The sequence below is a fragment of the Dysidea avara genome, chromosome 2, assembly GCF_963678975.1.
Source record: "Dysidea avara chromosome 2, odDysAvar1.4, whole genome shotgun sequence".
Lineage (NCBI taxonomy): Eukaryota > Metazoa > Porifera > Demospongiae > Dictyoceratida > Dysideidae > Dysidea > Dysidea avara.
The window spans coordinates 44,439,577-44,458,175 of NC_089273.1; the positions used below are offsets into that span (position 1 = coordinate 44,439,577).

Below are 18,599 nucleotides of genomic sequence, written 5' to 3' on the forward strand. Positions count from 1 at the left end.
TGATGGAAAATCATATTGAGGTAAACACCGATCAGTCTTTCCTTCATAAATTTGAAGTGGCAAAAATCTCCTGTCATTGAGCCACAAAACACTGCTGTTATCTGTCTCTTATCATCTTTAGCAAGTATCTCTACCCTTTTGGCTCCTTCTTCTTCCATGGTCCAAGGTGTTACAGGTACATAATTCAAACTGTTTGATCAAAGTTTAAAATAAGCTCATCAGGAATCTCATCAATTGTGACAATATTTTTAATCTCTAGTAAAAAATCTTCTTTCAGCTTCCCAAATTGTTCAGGGTCAACTTTTACTTTGGTGCAAGCCTTCCGTTTCACATAGCCCATTCGTTTTAAGACATTCATTCCCCAGTCATTTGTTAGCTTGATTGTTCCACCATTTTCAGCCAGCTGATTTGCATTATGGGCCATCACAATGCCATGACCAGCAGCAATTACAACAGAGGTGTTAATGGATAAACCACGTTTCCTTGAGTCCTTTATATATTGCTGTACTTGCTGGTCTAACTCCTCCCCAATTAGCAATGGCCGACCGGTCTTTTTATGAGCCGATTCTTTAACTTCCATGGGCTTCTTCTTAATATCCTCGTCCTCATCACTATCAGCAGTATCCGATTTCTTCAGTGGCGGAGCTTGCAGTAAGTTCGACTTGTAAAGGTTTTTCAGCCTCCTTACTGTAGTTTCCTTCAACTCTGGAAAATCAGGATAGTTCTTTGCGAAGTATCGCATCGTGTCTGTCATACCATATTGCGCTGCTCGCTTCCCCACTTCGTATCTCTGGGCTCCAGTGAGGTATAAATAAGGACCTCTGCCATGTGGAGTATTGCCTACCAGTTTTGTCACTTAGGCGTTCGCCAGTTCAATTGCCTTGGGTGACACTTTCTTCCTTAGCGAACCATTTGGCTCTGGCAGACTGGGTGTAGATGAAGCGGAAACATCACGTTTATACTTGAAGAACTTTAAAATACCGGCCATTTTAACAACTGTTGTATAGCGTTCGCCGCGTCGTGTTGCCAGATCACGTGTACGGATACTCGCTGGCTTAGTTGCTTTGGTTAAATTTGGAGGGTAAAACTTTGGCGAATTGTACTTAAATTCGCCAAAGTTTTCTGCCGCCAATATTTTCCACTATACGGTAATATACATACGTATATGCATGAATAGTACACTGTATACTATGTAAGTGTATAAGTTTATCAATTACAGTGAAATCAAGACACACGGTAGTGTGTCGTGCGGCCCAAGAAGCCGGCACGTAACACCCGTGAGTATATTGACAGGAAGAAAGAAAACGCAATTTCTTACCTCCGTAGCTCTGTGCTGCCTTGATGAAACAAGACGATGTTTACTGTGGATACTCCCTCCACCTTCAACACTCCACATTCCAAATTAGAGCTAAATCGCTTCAAGCGTTCCCGAGATATGCGACTTCAAAAATTGGTTTAGTTTCTTTGTTTTCTCTTCTTATTTTCCTTCCTCTTTTTGCACACTTACAAAAACTGCTATAAAACGCGAACGCTATATCTGATTGCCTTGAAATTTGGCACACAGAAGGGGGGTATAAAGGCGCATCTCTGTACCAACTTTGGTTAGGATACGATAAACAGGAAAAGAGTTATGATCGATTATTCACGAAAAATAACACCAATATGTTGTCACACCTACAGGGTAAACCGCGTATGGGAAGAAGCTGAAAATCGGTGGGTGAATAGATTAACTATTGAACCTCAAACCTCTTGTGGTTTGAAAGAAATCGAGCTAAAATCCAGGAAGATACAACGAAAAAACCAACAGTGTATAACAATTATGCAATCGAGATTAGCTAATATGCCTACCAGATAAACCGCTAGAGCGAATGCTTTGAAAATCGCTGTATAGAAGGAGTAATCATCTTAAAAAGGCTCTTCCATGGTGTAGAGGAATCAGACTTAAAGCCACGGAATTATAACACGAAATCCAACTTGGTGCAGCAAGTGCGAGATCAAGATACTTTAATAGAGCAGTCATCCTAATAGAGCAGTCACCCTGAAGAGAATTCAAGAGATCAGTTAGAAACAAGTAACCTGTATAGAGATCAGCTAGAAACAAGTCACCCTGTAGAGAGATCAGCCACAAACAATTCACCCTGTAGAGAGATCAGCTAGAAAAATTTACCTTATAGGGAGTTCATGCAACTATGGATAGGGATAGTTCAGCTAGAAGAAATCACCTTGTAGAGTTCAGCCACAAAGAAACTACCATGTAGAGAGTTCAACTACAAACAAATCGCCCTGTAGAGAGATCAATAGAAGAAGTTACCTTGTAGAGAGTTCAGCTATAAAGAAACCATCATGTAGAGAGTTTAGCTGCAAACAAATCTCCCTGTAGAGAGATCAGCCAGAAGAAGTTTCCTTGTAGAGAGTTCAGCTACAAACAAATCACCCTTTAGAGAGATCACCTAGAAGAAGTCACCTTGTAGAGAGTTCAGTTACAAAGAAACCATCATGTAGAAAGTTCAGCTACAAACTAGTGACCTTGTAGAGACATCAGCTAAAAGAAGTTACCTTATAGAGAGTTCAGCTACAGAGAAACTATCATGTAAAGAGTTCAGCTACAAGTAAATCTCCCTGTAGAGAGATCAGCTAGAAGAAATTACCTTGTAGAGAGTTCAGCTACAAAGAAACCATCATGTAGAGAGTTCAGCTGCAAACAAAACACCTGTAGATAGTTCAGCTACAAACAAATCTCCCTGTAGAGAGATCAGCTAGAAGAAGTTTCCTTGTAGAGAGTTCAGCTACAAACAAATCACCCTGTAGAAAGATCAGCTAGAAGGAGTCACCTTGTAGACAGTTCAGTTACAAAGAAACCATCATGTAGAGAATTCAACTACAAACTAGTGACCTTGTAGAGACATCAGCTAAAAGAAATTACCTTGTAGAGAGTTCAGCTACAAAGAAACCACCATGTAGAGAGTTCAGCTGCAAACAAATCACCTGTAGAGAGTTCAGCTAGAAACAAATCTCCCTGTAGAGAGATCAGCTAGAAGAAGGTACCTTGTGGAGAGTTCAGCTACAAAGAAACCATCATGTAGAGAGTTCAGCTACAAACTAGTGACCTTGTAGAGACATCAGCTAAAATAAATTACCTTGTACAGAGTTCAGCTACAAAGAAACCACCATGTAGAGAGTTCAGCTGCAGACAAATCATCTGTAGAGAGTTCAGCTACAAACAAATCTCTGTAGAGAGATCAGCTAGAAGAAGTTACCTTGTAGAGAGTTCAGTTACAAAGAAACCATCATGTAGAGAGTTCAGCTGCAAACAAATCACCTGTAGAGAGTTCAGCTACAAACAAATCTTCCTGTAGAGAGATCAGTTAGAAGAAGTTTCCTTGTAGAGAGTTCAGCTACAAACAAATTACCCTGTAGATAGAAGGAGTCACCTTGTAGAGAGTTCAGTTACAAAGAAATCATCATGTAGAGAGTTCAGCTACAAACTAGTGACCTTGTAGAGACATCAGCTAAAAGAAATTACCTTGTAGAGAGTTCAGCTACAAAGAAACCATCATGTAGAGGGTTCAGCTGCAAATATATCACCTGTAGAGAGTTCAACTACAAACAAATCACCCTCTAGAAAGATCAGCTAGAAGAAGTCACCTTGTAGAGAGTTCAGTTACAAAGAAACCATCATGTAGAGAGTTCAGCTGCAAACAAATCTCCCTGTAGAAAGATCAGCTAGAAGAAGTCACCTTGTAGAGAGTTGAGCTACAAATAACCATCATGTAGAGAGTTCAGCTGCAAACAAATCACTTGTAGAGAGTTCAGCTACAAGCAAATCCCCCTGTAGAAAGATCAGCTAGAAGAAGTTACCTTGTAGAGAGTTCAGCTACAAAGAACCATCATGTAGAGAGTTCAGCTGCAAATAAATCACTTGTAGAGAGTTAAGCTACAAACAAATCACCCTGTAGAGAGATAAGCTAGAAGAAATTACCTTGTAGAGAGTTCAGTTACAAAGAAACCACCATGTAGAGAGTTCAGCTTCAAAGAAATCACCCTGTAGAAAATTCTGCCACAAATAAATTGTCCTGTAGAAAGATCAGTTAGAAGAAGTTACCTTGTAGAGAGTTCAGCTACAAAGAAACCATTCTGTAAAGAGCTCAGCTACTAACAAATCACCTGCACAGAATTCAGCTACAAACAAATCCCCCTGTAGAGAGATCAGCTAGAAGAAGTTACCTTGTAGATTGTTCAGCTGCTAACAATTCACCCTGTAGAGAGGGCAGCAAGAAGAAGTCACCTTGTAGAGTGTTCAGTTACAAAGAAACCACCATGGAGAGTTCTGTAATAAATATATGTATTATATATATAATTTGTACATTTACTGATAAATTCAGAAATATTTAAAGTACATGTGCTTCATCTTTTCTTCTACTTGTGGTAGAGAAAAAGACAGGTTTAAAAAGTCCCAAAGCTGGCTGTGGTATACAAATACAAAAAGAAATGAAATCTAATCCAAAACAGCCAAGCTGTAAGAAAACAGTGAGGCCTTCAAAAAGGCTATTGTGAAAAAAGATGTGAAATCCAAGGTGGCGGCCAAGAAATGGCTGTGATGGTAGGTTAATGGTCAAAATTTTAATAACGGCAATTTAGGTGAATTTTTTGCCAAGACCAAGCGGCACTAAAATTCACCTGAATTGTCGTTATTAAAATTTTTACCATTAATCTACCATCACAGCCATTTCTTGGCCGCCACCTTGGATTTCACATCTTTTTTCACCATAGCCTTTTTGAGGGCCGCACTGTTTTTTTACAGCTTAGCTGTTTTGGATTAGATCTCTTTTATCAGGACTACTTTTACCCAGCACCTGTTGTCATCTGTACAGCCCAAATTAGGTTTGTAAATCAAAATACTAGCAAAGAGCTTGTTTATGATACTTATCGTTGCTGGGTAAGTTTCAACCCAGGGGAGCAGCTACTTATGCTTTTGTAAGGGCTACCCCCTTGTGTCCACCACACAGACTAATCACAGGATTATTGCACTATTAAGTGATAGATTTTTATGATGCTTAAATTACAGCAGGAATTTCTAGGTTGTTAAACTGTGGGATGATTATTATTCTATTAGTCACTATCTCACTAGAAAGCCTATCTAGCAGGGAGTGTTACTAAAACTCTGTTGAATGTAGAAATAATCCCAGACCAGGTGGTGACTTGATCAACAAGCAGCTTCCAGTCAAGGCAAAGTGCCTGAGGAGCCACACAGCCTGGGATCCAGGATCTTCTCTACATTCAACCTGATGCATAATGATCCTGCTTATTAAAGTATCCTTACAAATCCACATTTAAAATACTTGGTACAGAGGAGGTTTATCGTGCATTGTCAAACTCTAACTCTGGCACCTAGTATTGATATGACATATCCTAATGTGCAAATTAGTGTAGGTAATCACACACATTTTGAGTGCAATTAGGGAATAATTGTACGAGTAACAGTCAAAATTGTACGAGGTGAAGCCGAGTGCAATTTTGGCTGTTACGAGTGCAATTATTCCACAATTGCACTTAAATGTGTGTGATTGCCTACTAATCACATAGTGACCACCCTTCATGGTTTGTAGTACACATCTATCCAGTTCTATGTGGCTATTAACTTCTACCAGGTGATTGCATCATCCTTCTTTGTATTACATCATTTATTGTTGCACTTAAAAGGCTTCACATGTCAGCAATTCTGATTGGCTACTCAAAATGTCTACATATGTTGTGCTTAAAAGGCTTCTATTGTCAGATTTTTTGATTGGCTATTCAGTATATCACTTTCTTGTTGCACTTAAAAGGCTTCTGTTATTCTGCTATTTTATTGGCTACTTTACAGTGCAATTACAGAAACAAGGCCATGCAATTTGGGATTAATTGCACTCCTACTATTGAGACTAATGTATGGAAAACTAAATCACTATGTGATTAATAGTGATAAATTACGGCTCCTAGCTAGAATCTTACTTTCAACCACCCAACAATTTATGTAGCTTTCCTGGCTAAGAAACAAACACTTCCTTATGTGTACTTTTTGTGAACGGACAAAACTACATAATAGCTAATAGTAATAATGGCACCAGTGTTAAGCACCCATGTTGCACATAGAGCAATATGTCACTGGGCTATATGTATGATGTGACCAACCTCCTTTGGCTTGTGTACTTCTCTGCCAAAAGTTCATGGCATGCAATTGCAAATACCATGTAGGATACCTAGCAACCATAATCTATTGAATAAGATACCCCCAGTAGATTACCTTGACGCCTGTGCATCTCATAACCCCAAAAAATTCAAGACTTACAATTAATAATGGTGGCCTGAGCTAACAGCCAGCAACATGCAGTCTATATGACAGCTTTAAATAGAATAGAAAAACACACACAAAACCTTGTATTATGAGGAAAACTCACTGACTGAGTGGAAACACTTGGCATGCCTGAGCCACCACACACTTCAGCCTGAATTCTATCAGATTTTTGAATATAAAAGTAAACAACAGATCTGTCCGGAATTTCACACTCCTCATCAATTAAATCCACAAATACAGGGTGTTCTTTATCTCCCCAGCTGTCGTCACGGACTTGCAAAGTGATTACATGGTTGTCAAGGTGCTGCAATAGATCATTAAAGGATTCTAAAATAGCAGACCAAAGATTATTAACGCTGCCAGTGAATTTGACAACCCTGGTTCTGAGACCACTCATCGTAACTAGTGAAACTAATGCATATTTTTGTTCGACACCTTCGAGTGGTTTAAACATCGCCACTGTAGCTACACGAATGACGTGCGCACGTGCCACATACTCACATGATCTAAAGAATTGGAATTTATACGAAGCATCTGATGTTTGTGGAATACAGTCTAAGAAATGTTTTGGGCATTACACTGGTAAGCTTACAACTCCCCACTACCTCGGGGAAAGTTCACGATCAATCCCCCCACCAACCCCGACTATCCCCCACCCTCAGCCCATATTAGTGGTAGTCGGGGATTACATTGATAGGTGCATAATCATGAGAGACTCTACCGTGACAAATACATGTTTTATCGTGATGTGTGCTAATTGCCTTTTTACAATTAAGTTTTACAACACAGATACATGTATAGTTAAACTCACCAAATCCCTTCAACACGAAAAGACAAGCAATGCTTTGCAAGCCTATTCTGGTGCGCTTATTTAGTAGTAATATAAATTTTAAAAGCGTTTATTTACAACAGGACATAATTACGCGCCCCTCTATTGTCTCTGTACATACTTGCCTTTTCTTTACTATTCTCATTTCATTTCACAAGATCTCTTATTGATATGGGCAGGGACGTGGCTTCTTCATTTGAATTAGTCAATGCTTGAAGTAGATCGAGATACTCTAATGGAACAGTCACATTTCTATATTTTTATATTGTAAAGTCTGTAAGTAGCTAGTAATTTGAGCTATACAATCCAATGCTAGGCAGAAGTTGTAACTATGCTAAATATTGATTGCTGTGTTACAGCTGCTTTGTGACTGCTCTAATAGAGTATCTTGATCGTTTTAATGCAGTACAAGATGAAAGGCAAAGTGTTACTAAGGGTTTACTAGTTAGAATGGGTGTTAGTTGACTGCAGTTGCATGCCACTAACAGGGCCTCTCAGAGAAATTAGGGGCCCCAGGGCAAAGAGTTAAAGAGGGGCCCAAGGGCAAGGAAGGGTTCCACTCTGAATGAATCACTTCAGTAAGTCGAAGACCAAAAGAAAAAAAGGTCATTACATGCTGACAATGACAATAGCTTCCCATCACCAATCATATATCCTTAATTATAACTTGCTACACTGCTCCTCTGAAGAATACTGTGACTGCTCTATTAGAGTATTTAGATCCTGACTGCTCTATTAGAGTATATCGATCTTTTAAACAGGTATTCAAGGGGCCCCTTTCAGGCTGGGGCCGGGGGAAAAATTCCCCAGTTACCCCCCCCCCCCCCCCCCCCCCATGTGGGTGGCCCTGGCTACTAAAATTATATTTTAATATCCTGTCACTGTAATCTGGGGTTTCTGTCAAAACCATGGAAACTCACCTACTGTTATCAACAGTGTATGCTTATTCTAACAAAAAGTATTGAAATCCCATCCAAAAACAGCTTATAGCTGTAAAAAAAGTGCGCTTCCAAGTAAAGCAGAGTTAACTGCGACAAAAAGTAATGATATCATAATGTGTCCATGTGCGAAGTGTGCCAGTTGTAAAATTAATATTAGCTAATCAGATAATACAATGTTTGTTAAAGTGTTAATGAGAACTATGTGATGCTGCTAGTTTTTAAGTGTGTAAGCATCTTCATAAATGCCACACAAATTTGATTCTCAATAAAGCAATGTGTATAGATTCTCTGATAGCAATAAATAGTTTGAGTTTGGCTGCCTTTCCTGTATACGGCAATGCTACGAACAAAGAAAGGTGGCCAAACTCAAACTATTTATTGCTATCAGAGAATCTATACACATTGCTTTATTGAGAATCAAATTTGTGTGGTATTTATGAAGATACTCACACTTAAAAACCAGTATCACATAGTTCTCATTAACACTTTAACAATAACATTGTACTATCTGATTAGCTATTATTAATTTTACAACTTGCACACCTCACACATGGCCGCATTAGGATATCATTACTTTTTGTCGCAGTTTACTCTGCTTTACTTGGACACGCACTTTTTTTTACAGCTATAAGCTGTTTTTGGTTGATTTTATATATGCTCACACTGGCTGCTATCAGCAAAAAGCTTCTTTACCACACAAGTGTGGGTGTGGACAGCCAAACATTTTTCAGAAAACAATTTTGGGTGCATCCTCATGGCCACCTTTTACCTGGCTGTGGCCATGAACCTGTTAAAAATAGAATTAGGTTCCACTTAGTGAAACAAGCAGAGTGGATGATGCTAGCTATTAAAACATAGTTATGTGGTACATTAGCATGTTATCACTATCTGGTCAGTGACAAAGAAGGAATTTTCCACATAGCTATGTATGTTATCATTATTCATACCTATCTATTGTTTCGCTAATTTTATCACTAGAATCCTACTTCATTTTTATATTTTAAGTTTACAGTAATTGATTTTAACAATTTCAATTACATCATGATAAGCATTCCCCACCAAGTAACAGCACTTGTGCAATACTGTAAGAAACAGTACAAGCCAAATAAAAAAAACATAGCACCTAAAAGGGTTATAATAAAACACCAAGGAATTGTTTCAGAGTAAGTGCATGGTTCTTTGGATCCGCTCCATTTTTCTAATTCTACACAGCATCTCTTCGTGGAACCACTACTGAACAACCAGAGAATATAATATTCAATAAACATAGTAATATGTGACTGGATTTTGGAAAAACGATCCAAATCGCACATTAGAAGTTTCAAGATAAACGGTTTTAAAGAATTGAAGCCAGCATAACTCTCCAAGGATAGCAAGTATGCATATGAAATTTACACAACAGATGCATCAATCTGTTACCTTTCAGGCCACGTCCAGTACTTGTAGCTGCTTCCCGCCAAATAAGATAGAAAATCTGAGCAGTTGGACAAGCGAAGTAGTATCACGAGTGCTCACAAAGGGGTGGAGGTTGGGGAGTGGAGGTTGGGGGGTGGCGGGGAGGGCAAGAGATAGACCTCAAAATGGAGGCAGACCACGATTGGAGTCCAGACACGAGATTACAGGGCTGTGCTGGCTCCTTAGTGGCTGATATGTAGCAAAATCAACAGAGAAAATGTCTGGCCAACATTATAAGGCTGTCCACCAATAAACCACTGATTCTTGCCAAGCCGGTCCTTCACAAGGCCTGAAACCGCCATTTGAGCACTCCACACCATCCAGAAAAGACGTGTGTTAAATCCAGTCTCGAGTAGTTTGAGTAGTACTTAGGGTCAAAACTAGTAGTACGATAGTGTAGCTATCCACTGGTGGTGTGGTGGTTTGATTTTGCCTGATGTGCGATTTGGATCGGTTTTGTAAAATCTGGTCACATATTATGTTGTGAATGCTGAGGATAGAATTATTCTTTTGATATTAAGACCATAGCTGTGGAACTATGTAGCACCCTTAATTGTCATTATCAAATGGTACAGTAGTACCATTTAAGTAGGGATCCCTCCCGAAGATTCCACGTGCTGCCCAAAATTCCGCCTTTGAAAATCATCCTAGAGACATCTTACAAGATAAAAATCACCTTTACAGAATAGTACTAGTCCATATGATATATAACACAGTATTAATTATAATAAAACACTTACAGGTGACCGGATATAGAATTTTAAAAAAATTGCCAAAACTCAAATTTTAGACTGACTACCTGACTGACCACAGTCGCAAGGCTAGAGGCAAAACAAAGCAGCGCACAGCCACCAACCATTTTACGCCACAAAAATAAACTCAACAGTGGGATGTGCCTTTTGGGGTTCCGATGAGTGTAGGCCCTCTGAGAAATTGTCTTTTCTTTTATCTTCTATCAGGCTGCTTGTCTTCTTCATCCAACAAAATCATATTGAGGAATTAATTTTCCATATCAACACTTTCTTTAAGCAGCATAATAGATGTCACAAAACTATTTAAGGCGCTTAGATTACGTACCGTATGAAGGTACTGGTACTATGTAGATAACTACCTGTATCTTCATGATAGCTCACAAGATCACACCCATTTTTTATTTTACGTATTATTGATCACCATGACCAAACCCTTCTACGCTAGCTGTATTATAACAGAATAGTGACCACGCACCTTCAAGTTGGTAGGCTGACTCGAGATACTCTAATAATCAATCAAAACCACGATGACCACACACCCTTTTTGGAAAGTACACACCTTTTCAGGCTGACTCGAGATTCTCTAATACAGTAGTCACCCTAATAGACAAGTCACATGTTGATAGGTAGCTGTATGCTTTAACAAAAACTAAACAAACTAGTATATTAAAACTAGAAAATTAAAAATGAAGAAGGGATCCAAGCGACAAAAAGTAGTGAAACAAGATGTACGATGGTAGCTATTACAGCATAGCTCAGTGGGAAATTCCCACTTTGGCTTGGTATAACAACTATTTTGTGTTCAATGCCAAAGTAGGGATTTCCCACTGAGCTATGTTGTAATAGCTACCATCATTCATCTCTTGTTTCACTACTTTTTATTGGTTTGATCCCCACTTCATTTTTAAATTTATAATTTTTAACATAATATTGTTAGAAACATCCAGTAGTTGCTTTTCTGAAGGAAACTTGTACTGATGGAGGACCTCCAAATATCTTTGCTCTGCGCAATGTTGCACTAACTTTGGAGAACAACAGCACGAAACATAGTATATAGCAGGCACAGTTCTAAGGAATTTCACCAGTTTCTGGAAACCAGTCAGCTTTTAGAGATCAAAAAATGCTCAACGAACTTTAAGCTTAAAGTAATGAATTTATTTACTTGGATGGTTTAGTAAGTAATTATTAGCAATCAAATTACTCTCCATCACAAAATGATCCAAAATGCTTCTTTTGCACCTTCAAGCGCATTAAGCACTTCTAAATATAATTATCATTCTGATTCAAAACTTCTGTAACTACTCAATAAGGTATTAAATCTCTCTGTATAGGCTTAGAATGAGCAGATTCTACATTATAGTTAACTAAATAAGCTATATAGTAAGTTCTAATTCCAATACCACTGTGTGGACCCTTCCCTTACTCTAAAGTTTGAACAGTTTTTCTATTACTGACCCTTGGTATATAGTAGTCCCATTAGTTCATAAATTAGGTTTGATATACCATAGCCCATAGTATATCAAACCAAGAAGTGTTATATCCCTACTTTACTCAAGATACCATAATGGAAATGCACGGTAGGGATATGGCTAACACTTCTTATTGTTTTACTGTGATTTATTGTGCACTCACTCCAGCTTGTTTCAGTAATTTTTAATATGCTATGGTCCAAACTCTAGTTAAAATTTTCTATTTTGTGTACTTGTTTGTTAGCTTTTTTGTAACAATTATTGCCTTATGAATTCAGTTAATTGGGTGTACGATAGCAGCAGGTTCCAGCTAGTGAAGAAGCAGTGAAAACAAGTTGATGTTGTGCTACGTACTTCTAAAACCAGGTGCCATTCAGCCAGCTAACTCATCTGGAATAAACCAAAACCAACTATGTATTATCATTTTATTATTTAGGGTTTTTGGTTGTGCAATAATGCATAATTGTAATTCTCGGATTTTTTAATTCACGAAGTTTCAAAATTCTTCGATTATGTTACTATGCTGATTATAGAGCTGCGACATTCTATTTTAGCTAACAGATCCGATATCTCTTCCACTGTCCTTGACTGTTTATCTGCTGCTAAGGCTTCAGTTGCCAACATTCACTCTGCAACTTTCAAGAACCATGCTCGCCACAACTTACGCTCTGCTCACATTGAATATTGGAAGTCAAAACTGGAACCATTAACTGTTCAAAATAAATTTTTAGATATTGTAACTCTGGAGCAAGCTTGCCCTCTGTGGAAGAGACTGATGTATGGCCTCCCTGAAAAACAGCTGTCCTTCCTGCTACGTGCTGGTTGTGACACTCTACCAACCCCTATGAACCTGGCCAGATGGAACATCATTACTGACCCTAGATGTGCTCTTTGTCAAGCTCCTCAACCCACAACAAACCATATTTTGACTGGCTGTTCTGCTGCTCTAGATCAAGGCAGGTATACCTGGAGACATGATTCAGTTTTACAGGTCCTTGTTCATGGGCTCCAACAGCATTTACCTGAAACATTCAAACTTTACGCTGACCTTCCTGGTTATCTAGCTAGTTCCAGCCCCCCTAGTACCATCCCAACCAATCTTTCCTCCACCCTCAGCAGGCCTGACTTGGTATTGGTTTCTAATGATTCCATTTGTTTGTTCGAATTGACAGTACCAACTAATACCCAGCAACATCTTCTTGCTGCTAGAGCTAGAAAGGAAGATCGATATAGCTCCTTGCAATATGACCTCCAGCTTTCTGGGTTAACTGTCAATCTTGTTCCAATTGAAATTGGTTGTTTAGGCCACTTTTTGCCAGAAACAATTGCTCAAATGGCTACTGCTTGTGAAGTGCCAAAGAAAACCATAAGATCCTTGTTTGAGCAGGCAGCTCGCATTGCTGTGTCCTGTTCTTACAGAATTTTTAATTCTAGAGCCTCCCCGGGCTGGGATCTTTTAGACCACCTTAGGTAAACTTTAAGTATTACATATATGTAGATATAGTTTTTTTTTTTTTTTTTTTTTTTGTGTATTGTAATTTAATTTACCTTTAGTTAATGTAAGTCTTGCCAGGGCTCCTGTACTGATCCATCAGCACATGGTACCCCTGTGTCTAGGCCCCTGTATGCTTGTAATGTATATTTTGTCTTAATCATTAAGACGTTTATTCTCTCTCACTGCTAGAAATGCTTGTTAAACAAATTGCTTTTTAACAACATAGCACACACAGAAGTATCTTCTAAATCATTTTATAGTTTGACTATCATGTTTTTCCCCCACAAAATCTCTTTACAATGCCTCAAAGCTGCTCTTCATTTTCATTCACGTATGTAGGGGATGCGCCCTCTTTCAACCGTTTGAGTTGGGATAAGCTATTCCTGGTAGTCTACGAGGCCTGCACCATTGTTTTTCAGTTGTTAAACGCCTGTAAAACTAGAAAGGAAAGTACTTCACAAACTCTGAGGAGAGTCGCCACACCCGTATTTGTGACTGGATTTTGGAAAAACGATCCAAATCGCACATTGGAAGTTCCGAGATAAACGGTTTTAAAGAATTGAAGCCAGCATAACTCTCCAAGGATAGCAAGCACGCGTATGAAATTTACACAAAAGATGCATCAATCTGTTACCTTTCAAGTCACTTCCAGTACTTGTAGCTGCTTGTACAGTTTCCCGCCAAATAAGATAGAAAATCTGAGCAGTTGGACGAGCGAAGTAGTATCACAAGTGCTCACAAAGGGGTGGAGGTTGAGGGGTGGAGGTTGGGGGGTGGCGGGGAGGGCAAAAGTTAGACCTCAAAATGGAGGCAGACCACGATTGGAGTCCAGACACGAGATTACAGGGCTGTGCTGGCTCCTTAGTGGCTGATATGTAGCAAAATCAACAGAGAACAAGTCTGGCCAACATTATAAGGCTGTCCACCAGTAAACCACTGACTCTTGCCAAGCCAGGTCCTTCACAAGGCCTGAAACCGCCATTTGAGCACTCCACACCACCCAGAAAAGACGTGTGCAAAAACCAGCCTCGTGTAGTTTGAGTAGTGCTGAGGGTCAAAACTTGTAGTACGATAGTGTAGCTATCCACTGGTGGTGTTAGTTTGATTTTGCCTGATGTGCGATTTGGATCGGTTCTGTAAAATCTGGTCACATTTTAGATCCCCGAAAAGAAACCACCTCAAAGCTAAGTTTACACCTGTGCGCAACTTTAATGCAGACTGCATTTCACTTTTTCTTCTTACGTAAAAGCTGCTTATACCATTTGTGACCAGATTTGACAAAATCAAGCTTCCACGCATATTCAATTCTTTGATTTTCAGCTATGTAGCTAGCTATGTTACCAACTTTGCCATTGTATGATACTTATTCACTTGGCCACTGTCTGTTGATGTTGGCTGTTTGGTTGGCATGCAGATTCCATTGTTGCTGATGGTACTGATCACAGCCACTATTCAGTACTTTTTCCAGTACGTTTCCGATTTCCAAATACCATGTTTCATCATCTAAAATCCTGGGCTTTAATTTCATTTCCTGCCTATAGGCCTTTATTTGAGACTGTCGTTTATTTTGATTAGGTCCGGGTGACGTCCAACAGTTAATTAAATTCTAGTCAAGGTACAGTAGAATGGCATTTATTGTAACATAAAGCATAGCAATGGCGAATCCAGGATTGGGCATTTGGGGCAAATCCCCTCCCCTCCCCCTTCTTGTGGAGGAGCCATACTTCTGATTAAATTACAAACTTTAAGCCAGCTTATAAAACTCACGAAAATATACACATTTTACTAGCATTGATTACGAATTCACCTGAAACTAAAGCAAACCAAAGTCAAACTAGCTATGAAATTGTTTCCCAGCACCATAGATTATGTATACTACATACCCGGGATTGGAAACGGAGACACGTGATCCAATTACTCGTGTACATTTGCTGAAAGCAATCCGCATTGGAGTGCACCCCCAAATAACCGCCTATTTTTCAAAGTGTTTGTGTGGTAGAAGACGAAGGAGAAGGCTTAACATCCAGGTTGAGATATACCTAAAGCCACTAATACTGGTAGGTCAATAGTTACTTAGGCGCCTACCTGGGCCAGAGATTCGTACCTAGCAAATTCGCCGTTCTGTCGTGTCAAAACCATTTAGCCGATGGACTCAAAAAAGTTTGGGGGGTGTGCAGTGTAGTGGGAACATTTCCAACCCACAAAAAATATATACAAGATTAGCATTTAGTTACCCAAGTAGTACTAGCTAAGTAATTATGTCCCTTTCTTAGCTGTTTTGTCCCTACCCCAGGCCTGTAGCGTGTACAAGAATATGATAAAACTCTTTAAGTGCTCCTGGTCTCAATCATTTGTAAACCTGACAATTTCAGAAGTTAAAATGATAGGCAATTCTGTATAGAGTGGTACTGTACAGCTCTCAAACTTGAATAGTACTTCAGCTAGTCAAAATATTTATCCAAAGAAGACCTACTAATAGCTACACAGTTTTAACATTTGATAGTCACATGGAGCACTGATTGAGACAAGTGCACAATGTTGTACATGTTTCTGTGTTGGAACAGAAAGTCAATTGAGTGTACATAATTAATGTTGTAATAGAGTAGGTTATATGGTTCCTACCACCATACTCAATTTCATGGCAGTGGCTGTTTTAGGTTTTCACAGCAACTACAGACTCTAGATAAGTGACATAATGTCATAGCCGACTCCATTGCTGGATAAGTACAACCATCCCTCTAGCAATATGTTGCAACATACACTGTTGTGCTGTACCGTCATGTTGTTAATTTATTACTAAGAACCCTTGGTACAGCATAGAAATCATGTAATTTTTCTATAGTCAACTTGTCCGCTACAAAATGTTATCAGTTTCAATGTGAGATGAATCTTTCACAGCAACAAACACTTGTTTCCTTGACAAGTGGTAGAAAGACACAGCACAGGAAGAGTTTTGTTGACCTACAAAAACAACAGTCTACATAAAGATTGAGCTACGTTAGCAAATGCAACACTAACATTGTACAATGTACGGTGGAACCTGTCCTGTATAGACAGGTCGCCTCTCTGAAATTGGCCAACTTTAATTCCTTTAGTGAGGCAGCTATACACTAACCCAATTGTATAAAGCAAACATCAAGAAATGCTGGCCTGAAGGTGACCGGCTTAGGACAGGTTCCACTGTATATCAAACACTTTGATGTCATGCATTCACAATGCAACAGTCAAAAGAGAGGGAAATCACAGTAATCATATACTGCACTGTGCTAAGCAGAGATGCCGTGTACATTTATCACCACTACTCTTGCCACTGCTATGGTACATTCACTTTAAGGTACGTAAGGGCAGGTAATTCTGGTAACTTAGCTTGTCCTCAGAATTGGAAGAATCCCACAATGGTTAATTGTATTACAACATAAAATTGTACAGGAAATGCACCATAAGATAGGCCTTGCAACCATATAGCTACAGTTACTGTTAACTCATCAATGGAACATGCTGCAGTTGTTTTAGGACTGGTACCCATACCGTTAGGCCAGACCACTTTTTTCTCTTTGTCACTGGGTAGGGAGAGAAAGGGTCTGGTCTATTTCAAATCCCCAAATTGTCTTGACATGTCATGAGGTTACATCACAAGCACGCAGTATTAGTGACCCCGTGTGCTTAAATTACATTATGATAAAACAGCAATAACCAGAAGACTTCAATCATTGGTAGATTCCAATACAACTTTAGACACCAACTGGATGGTTCAACTATTTCATTACAATGGAAAGATCCACCAGGCTATACCGTCAATGTCATTGTTTCTTTCTCCCAAACTCATCTACCTATTCACACCAGCAAAGTTTCTACTCTAAGGGCTACTTCCCATCTAGAAATGCACTATAATTTTGTAATTACATAAAATTTAATTTGTTTTGTAATTTCCCTAGCCATATCACCTGTGCTGTCTGCTCTGTAACACTAATGTACGTACCATTGTGTCTGAGCAATTCAATCTCGAATTTAATGAACCGGTGACCTCGCCACTGACCGTCCATTCCTGTCGAGTTCACCTGGTCAGCTAACTCCAAATAATTCCTTCATTCAGTAAACCTACGAAATACGAAATGTTGAGTTAAGTAGCTTTTATATCTCTATTAGCTGGCTATGAACTCACAAGAACATAAAAAGAATCAACCACTCACCTGGCTAGGCGCTTCGCTGCCATAATAGTGCACTCCAACGCGGATAGTTCGAATAAAAAACCGGCGTTTCCAATCCCGTGTACGTAGTATATATAATCTATGCCAGCACCTTCTTGCGTACTAAGCGCCTTTAAAAATAATTATCGTGTTGCTGTTTAAGACATTCAGAGCCTTTTAAACAGCTTTAAAGACTTCACAACTATATCTGCAAAGGCCAAAATGGTATAAATCAACAGTGCATACTACAAAGAGGTGTATTATTTGCTGCTTCACAAATGCAGCAACTAAAAATGGGATCTGGCTCTCCCTAACCACCTACAACCTGCCTGTTTGTGCCCCTCCCCTCAACAGGTCCTGGATCCACCCCTGCATAGAGAACCTTTATACAGTGAGTTAAATATATAAACAAGTGTATAATCAAGACTTAACATGGTTGATTAACAGTTGTACAGTATGACATATTTAAATGCATGCAGACTCGCACGGATAAATCATGTGATTAACTGTATCATTTAGCTGGCTTTAATGCCACTTATTGCTAAATTAATAATGCTATGTTTTATATCCCCTACCCGAATTTCTATCTCTCACTGCATAAACTTGTTTGTTATTACGACACCACAGCATGCAAGTTTTCTTCATTATTTCATCATACGTACCTATCTATGCTAAATGATTGTATGGAATTATGAACTAAGTTAATTACTTTACTACATAGGTATAGAGGAAAGCATGCTAGAAGGGCTGAAGACCCACCTCAATGTCAGAAAATGGAGATTAAAACCCTTTCATCACTTCTAAAACAGCATGATAATGATCAGAATCAGTTCAAACATCATTTAGTTAATTCTAATGAAACAGTCAGATGCATGTACTTAAGATTGTAATGAATAACAAGCCTTCCATCCACATTGGTGAGCACAAATGTTAACAATAATTGGCTAAACCATACTGCTAATAAGTTTAAAGAAATGGCAGTAGACTATGTTAACAGCCTTGACCTATATTTGAGACCAAGTGTTTATTATCCAAATATGTGACTGAATTTTGGAAAATCACCCATATGGGCATGTGTGAAATAAGTAGAATTTTAATGTTTAGAGGATTGCTAATAAGAACAGGGTACAGTTTTAA

General features: G+C 38.9%; 1 protein-coding gene across 1 annotated transcript in view; it reads left to right on the forward strand.

Moving 5' to 3' along the window:
* Positions 1–18,599, forward strand: part of LOC136247441 (uncharacterized) — a 248,238-nt gene that overhangs the window by 210,321 nt on the left and 19,318 nt on the right. The gene's annotated exons all lie outside the window — the stretch shown is intronic.